The sequence below is a fragment of the Bison bison genome, unplaced genomic scaffold (assembly GCF_000754665.1).
Source record: "Bison bison bison isolate TAMUID 2011002044 unplaced genomic scaffold, Bison_UMD1.0 scf7180017864080, whole genome shotgun sequence".
Classification (NCBI taxonomy): Eukaryota; Metazoa; Chordata; class Mammalia; order Artiodactyla; family Bovidae; genus Bison; species Bison bison.
This window is the reverse complement of record NW_011494652.1, coordinates 2021453-2028991: the sequence shown is the minus strand read 5'-3', so window position 1 is coordinate 2028991 and position 7539 is coordinate 2021453. Positions and strand designations below refer to the sequence as shown.

Genomic DNA, 7539 nt, shown 5'->3' with positions numbered 1-7539 from the left:
CCCGAGCCCACAACCCTCCACCTCTCCAGAGCCCACCACCGAGAGGAAGGCGGGCCTGTCTCAGAGCAGGGGGCCGAGCTGCCCCTGAGCTACCTCCCCTGATCGCCAGGGCTCCACAGCTCCAGCCCGGCCCCCTCCCTCACGCCCCCGGCACCAACAGGCCGCCCAGATGGGCTCTGTCCTCTGCTATCCCCTCCCCCAGATCCTGGTGTGAGTGCTGGGCATGGAGGGTGAAGCCTGTGACCACTCTGAGTATTGCCCAGGTGATTGAGGAATAAGAAGCACCCAACACCCCGCGTCCCCTGTGACTGCCTGGCCCTGTTTTGCTCTACTTCTCGGCCTGCTGTGGATTCCTTAAATGCGGTCAGTGCGGTGGAGCCACAGGCTCACCAGCGTGGTGCGTCTTCGCAGATGCAATAGACACCCCAGGTGTCTTTATCGTCTGGGCCACCACGGAATCTGCAAAGACACACTGGATGGGCTTAACAGCAGAATGGATATGACAGAGAAAAGAGTGAACCTCAATACGGAAATAGAACTTATCCAATATGAAGAAAGAGGAGGTTTTCAAAAGTGAACACAGTGTTAAGCACTCGTGGGACAACATCAGAAGGTCTAAGATGATGAGAATTAGAGGCCCAGAAGGGGAGAAAGTCAAGAGTCCTAGAAAAGGGAGAAAGAAAAAACGATGGCTGAAAAGTTCCCCGACTGGGTGAAGGACATTAATGTACAGATTCAAGAAGCCCAGTGATTCCCAAAAATGATAAATATAAAGAAAAGTCAGGCCTGGGCACGTTACAGTCAATTCGCTGAAAGCCAAAGGTAACACGAAATCTTATTAACGCGGGCAGAGGAGGACACGTTACTTACACAGGAACTGTGTGGACCTCACATCAGAAACTACAGAGACAAGAAGAGCCTGGAACAATGTTTTAAACCTGTAAAAAAGTAACTGTCAACCTGGAATTCTGTAACCACTTGAAAATACAAAGAATGGGGGCAAAATAAAGACCTTTGTAAATAAATGATGAGTTATTGCCAGAGAAGTTGCTGCCAGCAGGCTTGCACTACAAACAAAGCTAAAGGAAGTTCTCTAAGCTGGAGGAAAATGACAATGAATCTTTAGAAGGCGTGAAGATATCAGAAATGATACACACCTGGGCAAAATACGAAAGATTATTTTATCCTTATTAAACAGATACGACTGTTTTAGGCGGAAATGACACTGGTCTCTAGGGCTTCTAATGTGGGTAACTGTCCGTGGGACAGTTGCAGCAGGGCTGAGGCAGACACATCTATACGGTTGTCAAGTTTTATGCTTTATGTGAAGTGTGCACTATGAATTCTGAGTGGGTGGAAGAAGTTAAGGATGTACACTGCAGTCCTGGAGCCACCACTGAAGAGAATGGAAAGAGACACAGCTAAAAGCAGATAAAAAGGAGTTTTAAAAGTAGTCAAATAATCCAAAATCCAAAATAAAGCGGAAAAGGGAGAAAAGAGGAGAGCTGAAGAGCAGCACAAGGCAAGCTGAACGGCATCAGAAGTCAATGTGGTGAGACTCCAGGTAAAAAGCAGGCATTGTTTAAAAACACACACACACCATGGAAAAGAAGGGCCCAAATATGCTGTCGGCGCACTCAACACAGATTGAAAGGAAATAAATGGGAAAAAAATTGCCATAGATGGAGTGGCTATGTTACTATCTCACAAAGTAGACTTCATCCACTTTGAAAAGTGTTTTGGCAATTCCTCAAAGTTAAACATAGAGCTTACGATAAGATCCAGAAACTCCAGGCCTTGTATATGCCCAAGAGGACTGAAAACACAATCACACAAGTTCCTGTACACAACAGTTCATAACAGCATTATTCACAGCAGCCCAACGGGCTGGAGGAATGAGCCCCTCGGTGGGCAAGAGAGCCCTCTCTGGAGTGACACAGCTTCCCAAATTAGGCTGGCAGTGATGGCTGCGCAACTCTGAATATGCTAGAATCCACTGGGCTGTGTAACTCAAGAGGCTGAAATTTTATGGTACGTAATTTATAGATCAACAAAGCTGGGACAAAAACAGACTTAAGGAAAAAAGCATTTCCAGAAATAAAGAGGGATAGTTCATAATGATACAAGAGGTCATTCACACGGAAGACGTAACAGGCGTAAGCGTGTACGCACCTAGTCACAGAGCCTCAGTATAATGAAGCCCGATTTGACAGAATTAAAGAACAGGCAGCTCTTCAAACACAGTAGGAAACTTTAATACCCTTTTCTCAAATTGATGAAACAGACAAAAACATTTAAGAAGACTGCCCCCTCCCCGCCCAGATAGAGGACCTTGGGAGGTATTTTCTTGGCCCAGGTTTTCCGGACTTTGCTGACGTGCCCTGGTGTGTTCATCGCTCGTACTGGGTACTCACGAATCCCTTTCCATCAAGAACTTGCACCCCTCCATTCTAGAACGGTTCCTTCCATTATTTCCCGAACACTTCTTTCATTTTCTCTTTGAGGTACCTTTATTTAGCACACACTGGACTTTCTAAATTATCTTTCCAACTTTCCACATCTTTTTCTTTCTGGAAGACTCTTTTTCAATTTATTTTTCAATCTATCAAAATGTTCATATCTGCTATAATTTTTTTAATTTCAAGAGCTCTTTTGTTCTCTGTTACTTTATAAAAGAGCATTTTGTTCTTAAAAGATGCAATATCTTTTATCTCACTGATCATATTAATAATGTCTTTTCATGATCTGACTCTCCCTGCATGATCTGTTTCCTCTTTCTCTTCCCTTCACAGTATATTTGTTTTGGGCTTTGTCTTTCATATTAATTGCCTCTCACACTTCACCAGTGTGTAGTGCCCCCTGACAGGAAGCGCATATTTAAGGGAACACCCCCGGTCCCCCCGCCCCCGCCAAAGGCCTGACTTCTATCCTGGCCCGTTACTCTGTGAATACTGACAAACTGATTCTAACTTTACATGGAAAGGCAAAAGACCCAAAATAGCCACTGCAGCACTGAAGAAACACAAAGTCAGGCGCCTGACATTGTCTGACTTCAAGTCTTATTATACTTTACCAATCAAGTATTGGTCAAAGAACAAACAGATCCACGGAGTAGAATAGAGAGCCCAGAAGTAGACCCACACAAATACAGTAACTGATCTTTGACAAAGGCACAAAGGCAATTCAGTGGACAAAAGATCATCTTTTCAACAATGGTGCTGGAACAATGGGATACCCACGTGCAAAAAAAGAAAAAAAAAAAAATCTAGACACAGACCTCACCTTACACCTTTCACAAAAATTAACCTCAAATGTGTCACAGACCTCAATGTAAAACACAAAAATTATAAAACTTCTGGAAAATAATGTAAAAGAAAATCTAGGTGACCCTGAACTTAGCAATGACTTCTTAGATAAGACACCAAAAGCACTCTCCATGAAAGGAAGAATTGATGAACAAGACCTCATTAAAATGGAAAACCGCAGAATACACTGTGAAGAGAAGGAGAAGGCAACCACAAACGGGGAGGAAATGTTTCCAAAACACACGTCAGATAAAGGACCGGCGTCCAAAATACACAGAGAACTCTTAAAGGACCCAAATAAAAACCAAGCAAAATATCCGGACATCTCCCCAAAGAAGATACACAGGTGATCAATATCATATGTCACTGCCTAGTCGCTCAGTCGTGTCCGACTCCTTGCAACCCCATGGACTGCAGCCCCCCAGGCTCCTCAGCCCATGGGATTCTCCAGGCAAGAACACTGGAGTGGGCTGCCATTTCCTTCTCCAGTCGTATGTCATTAGGGAAATGCAAATGGAAACAACCATGAGATACCAGTATACACCTACTTGAATGGCCAAAGTCCAAGACACTCACACCACCAAACACTGGCAAGGATGTGAAGCAACAGGAACTCTCCTTGCTGGGGTAAGTGCTAAAAGGCACAGCCATTTGGTAGACAGGCCGGTGGTGATTTAGAAGACCAAACATACCATTACCGTCTGACCCAGCAGTCAGGCTCCTTGGTGACCATTCACCCAAATAAGCTGAAATTCCTGCCCACACAAGACCCTAGACGTGGACATTCACAGCAGCTTTATTCACAGATGCCAAAACTTACACACCACCAAGAAGGCTTTCAGTAGGTGAGCGGATAAATAAACTGCTACCTCCCGACAATGGACTGTTTCACAGCGATAAAAAGAAACGGGCTCTCAAGCCCCGAGAGACCCGGAGGACCCTTCAGTGCACCCGCTAAGTGAAGGAAGCCAGTCTGTAAAGGCTACATGCTGTATGATGCCAACTACATCACATGCTGGAAACAGCAAAACTATGAAGACCACGAAAAGATCAGGGGTTGCCAGTGCTCGGGAGGAGGGAGGGATAAACAGGTGGAGCGCAGGGGAGTTTTAGAGCCATGACACAGTTACTCTGTGCAGGACTGCAATGGTGGCATCTGTCCAAGTCCAGAGAGGGAGAGGGGGAAGAGGGAACCCTAATGTAAACTTCAGTTAATAATAATGTGTCAATATTGCATCAGTGTTGGTTCATCAACTGTAACAAACTGTACCACGTTGGAGCAAGATGGTAAAAACAGAAATAGGTAGGTAAGGAGGAGTGAGAGGGGATGAGGGAACTCTGCACTTTTGGCTCTGTTTCTCCCTATAAACTCAAAACCTGCTTAAAATAAAAGTAGAGTCACAGATGAGAAAACAAACATGCCTGCCAGGGGGTGAAGCGGGGACGGGTACATTGGCAGATGTGATTGACAAGTGCCCACTACTACACTGGAGTGGGTTGCCATGCCCTCCTCCAGGGGATCTTCCCACCCCGTGGATCGAACCCAGGTCTCCCGCATTGCAGGTGGATTCTTTACTGTCTGAGCCACCAGGGAAGCCCATGTGTTTGATAGATCACTAATAAGGACCTGCTGTACAGCACGGGGAACTCTACTCAACACTCCGTAATAGCCTATGCAGGAAAAGAATCTTAGAAAGTGTGGATACGTGTGTATGTGTAACTGACTCATTTGGCTGTACATCTGGAACTAATACAACATCGTAAATCAACTATACTCCAATAATTTTTTTTTAATTGCTCAGAGAAACAGCCTATTAATTAAAAGGAAGCTCATTTCTACATTTTCTATTATGGAATGTTGTCCTATGAGTGACCAAGAGCAGAGAGACTGTTCTTCCGTATCACCAAGGCCTCATCAGCCAGTGGCAGCATCATCAGGTGGGCGGTTCCAGCGCCTCCAAGCCGCCCCCCAACCCTCACGGGTCCTCCTGGCGCAAGCCCCAGCCTCCTCTCACCCTGCCTGAGAGCAGTCCGGGCAGCTCTGTGTGAAAAGACAGAGTCTCGCACTAAAAGCACAGCCACAATACTACTATCGCAGCTAAAAGGTAGCCCTCATCCCATGGGTCAGGAAGTATCTCATCAGGGCTAGAGGGCTTCCCAGCTGTCTCGCAAGTGTCCCCAAGACGACAGCCGCTTCACCGGGACCAGGAGCCAGACACTGCGTTGGGTGGCGTGACTGCGAAGTCTTTCTCACTCTGCAGCCTCCCCGGTTCCTCTTTTATTCCCTCCCGGTCCGTTTGCTGAAGCAAGGGAGCCGTCACCCCTCTTGGTTTTGTTGACTGTGTGCCTCTGTCTTCCGTTTGCCTGTGCTTTGCGGGCTGGAGGCTGGGACCCGCGTCAGGCCTGCTTTGTGTCAGGCGGACGTCACAGGTGGGGCTGTGTGCCCCCATCGGAGCCCCCGAGTGTCGGCTCGAGGCTTTCTGGGATGTTAAAGCTTATGGATAGGTTTGCACACGGTCAGCCTGATCCCCGCCCTGTTAGTTGGTCAGTAACATTTCTAGCAGCCGCCGACGGTCACTGCCTGGATCATTTACTGCCCGGGGGCTGTAAAATGCTGATATTCTACTTAGGGTGTTCCTTCTCCGTTTATCATTTGGAATAATCTGTAAAGAGAAACTTCCCCTTCTCAACTGTTTGACTGCCCCGAGGGACAGTTTCTTTAAGAAGGGCAAGATGCATGCCTCATTCTTCCCTTCTATTTGCCAGTTTCCAGAGTAATGAACGTGCTCCTTCAAGTGACCCATTCTCGAATGTAAACTGGTACACCCTCTGTGGAGAACAGGATGAAGAGTCCTTAAAAAACTAAAAATGATCACGTGGTCCTGCAGTCTCGCTCCAGGGGATATACCTGGAGAAAACCATAATCCAAAGAGACACATTCACCCCATGCTCACTGCAGCATTCACAGTAGCCAGGACATGGAAGCAGCCTGCGTGTCCTCTGACAGAGGGATGGGTAAAGAAGATGTGGCACATATACACAACGGAGTATTGTTCAGCCATAAAAGAACGAAATAATGCCATCTGCAACCACACGGATGGACCTAGAGACTGTCACACTCGGTGAATTATGTAGGTCAGACAGAGACCAACACCAGTGACAGTACTCACACGTGCGATCTAATTAAAAAATGGAACAAACGAACTTACCATCTACAAAAACAGAAGCAGACACACAGACGTCGAAAGCAAACTCACGGTTACCAAAGGGGAACATGGGGCTGGGGGGTAAGCAGAAGCTTGTGATAAACACACACACGCACACACACGCACACACACACACACACTACTATACGTAAGACAGATATCCAACAAGGACCTACGGTCTAGCACCGAGAACTCTCCTCACTATTCGGTGACAATCAACATGGGAAAAGAGACTAAAGAAGAACGGATGCATGTGTCTGCATAACTGAACCCCTGAAACTAACACAGCACTGCAGACCAACAATACTCCAGTCGAAATTTAAAAAGAAAGCAACCCATTCTTTAAAAGTGTCATGATGAATTCAGGGATGTTTAAAAAAAATGTATTTAATACATCTGAATCCGTTGCAATTACTATGTTTTGTGTTTAAACACACTTTTGATTTTATAATGGTTTTAGATTTAGAGAAAAATTGTGATCATACAGCAGGGAATCCCTCGCCCCGACCCCATGTCCCCTGTTACAAACATGTTACATAAAGATGGTACCTTTGTCACAATCAGTTGACCAATACTGATATACTGTTACTAATTAAAGCCCACATTTAATTCAGATTTCCTTAATTGTTACCTAGGGTCCCTTTCCTGCTCCAGGGTCCCACTCAGGGCAACACGGGGCGTTTAGGCTCCTCTGGGCTGTGACGAAGATCATGGCATCCAGTCCCACCACTTCATGGGAAATAGATGGGGAAACAGTGGAAACAGTGTCAGACTTTATTTTTCTGGGCTCCAAAATCACTACAGATGGTGATTGCAGCCATAAAATTAAAAGACGCTTACTCCTTGGAAGCAAAGTTATGACCGACCTAGATAGCATATTCAAAAGCAGAGACATTACTTTGCCAACAAAGGTTCGTCTAGTCAAGGCTATGGTTTTTCCTGTGGTCATGTATGGATGTGAGAGTTGGACTGTGAAGAAGGCTGAGCGCCGAAGAATTGATGCTTTTGAACTGTGGTGTTGGAGAAGA

The 7539-nt window shown here is 45.9% G+C and overlaps 1 protein-coding gene across 1 annotated transcript in view; it reads right to left on the bottom strand.

Annotated features, from left to right (window-relative positions):
• SHANK2 (SH3 and multiple ankyrin repeat domains 2) overlaps positions 1–7539 on the bottom strand; it is a 563331-nt gene that overhangs the window by 23709 nt on the left and 532083 nt on the right. The window lies entirely within an intron of this gene.